The sequence below is a fragment of the Arachis ipaensis genome, chromosome B02, assembly GCF_000816755.2.
Source record: "Arachis ipaensis cultivar K30076 chromosome B02, Araip1.1, whole genome shotgun sequence".
Taxonomy (NCBI): domain Eukaryota; kingdom Viridiplantae; phylum Streptophyta; class Magnoliopsida; order Fabales; family Fabaceae; genus Arachis; species Arachis ipaensis.
Window position 1 is genome coordinate 80,519,877 of NC_029786.2, and position 2,182 is coordinate 80,522,058.

The window sequence follows — 2,182 nt, forward strand, 5'->3', positions numbered from 1 at the left end:
AAATTAAATTAGAATTTAAAACAAATAGTTAATTAAAAAGAAATTTTGAAAAATTGGGGAAGTGTTTTCGAAAATTAGAGAGAGAAAATTAGTTAGGTGGTTTTGAAAAAGATATGATTGAAATAGAAATTTTTTTTAAATAAAAAAATTCAAGTAGTTAATTGAAAAAATTTGAAAATCAAATTTGAAAAGATAAGAAGTTAGAAAAGATTTTGAAATTAAGTTTTGAAAAAGACATGATTGAAATTGAAAAAGATTTGAAAAGGAGATTAAAAAGATTTGATTTTGAAAATTAAAGTTGATTACTTGACTAACAAGAAACTAAAAGATATGATTCTAAAATTTAAAGATGGAACCTTTCTTAATAGGCAAGTAACAAACTTTAAAATTTTTGAATCAATCACATTAATTGTTAGTAAAGATTTTGAAATTATAAAATGAAATTAAAAAAGATTTTGAAAATCATTTTAAAAAGTTTTCAAAAATATGAAAAAAAAAATGAGAAAGTCTTGATTTTTGAAAAGGTTTGTAAAAGATAGAATTTTTAAATTGAAAATTTGACTTGACTAATAAGAAATAAGTAGATTTTAAAAATTTTGAAAAAGTCAACTCAAATATTCGAATTTTATGAGAAGAATAAGGGAAAGATATTTTTTTGATTTTTGAATTTTTAATGAAGAAAGAGAAAAACACCAAATTGGAACAAAACATAAAAATTATGAATCAAAACAACTAATTCATGAAAGAACACTTTGAATGTCAAGATGAACACCAAGAACACTTTGAAGATTAAGATGAACATCAAGACTTATTTTTGAAAATTTTTAAGAAAAAAAACACATGCAAGACACCAAACTTAGAAATTTTCAATAATTAGACACTAACAAATTGAAAATGCATATGAAAAATAAGAAAAGACACCAAACATGAAAGATTAAAGATCAAACAAAGAAGATCATCAAGAACAACTTGAAGATCATGAAGGACATTATGCATGAATTTTTCAAAAATTTTTAAGAAAAATAAAAGAATGCAATTGACACCAAACTTAAAAATTGACACTAGACTCAAACAAGAAACATCAAATTTTTTGTTTTTATGATTTTATTATATTTTTTTTCGAAAATTAATTTGAAAAAGAAAAATAAGGATTTCAAAATTTCTAATAAGAATTACAGGAATCATGCAATGTTAGTCTAAAGCTCCGGTCCAGGAATTAGACATGGCTTACTAGCCAGCCAAGCTTTCAGTGAAAGCTCCGGTTCAAAACACTAGACATGGCCAATGGCCAGCTAAGCTTTAAGATACAAATCAGGCATACAACAGCTGAATTGATGATGAGAATAAAAAAAGCTCTTGTGATGATGAGTTGAAACCTCGGTCCAAAAGATTAGACATGGCTTCACAGCCAGCCAGACTTCAACAGATCATCATGAAACTCTAGAATTCCTACTTAAAAATTCTGAAGTCATAGAAGAATTTTTTTTTTTGAAAATTTTTTCAAAAATAAAAATAATAAAAACAAAAAGCTTAAAATTAAAATAAAATTACCTAATCTGAGCAACAAGATGAACCGTCAGTTGTCCAAACTCGAACAATCCCCGGCAACGGCGCCAAAAACTTAGTGCACGAAATCGTGATTGTTCATTCCTTGGTAACAGCGCCAAAAACTTAATACGCACGTTCATAATCTTAGTTCTTTTTCACAACTTCGCACAACTAACCAGCAAGTGCACTGGATCGTCCAAGTAATAAACCTTACGTCAGTAACGGTCGATCCCACGGAGATTGTCGGCTTGAAGCAAGCTATGGTCATCTTGCAAATCTCAGTCAGGCGGATTCAAATGGTTATAGTGAATTGATAGTTAAAATATAATTAAAATATAAAATGGGATAGAGATACTTATGCAATTCATTGGTGAGAAATTTTAGATAAGCATATGGAGATGCTTTTGTTCCTACTGAACCTCTGCTTTCCTAATGTCTTCATCCAATCATTCATACTCCTTTCCATGGCAATCTGTATGTTGGGCATCACCGTTATCAATGGCTACATCCCGTCCTCTCAGTGAAAATGGTCCAAATGCGCTTTCACCGCATGGCTAATCATCTGTCGGTTCTCGATCATGCTGGAATAGGATCTAGTGATCCTTTTGCATCTGTCACTATGCCCAGCACTCGT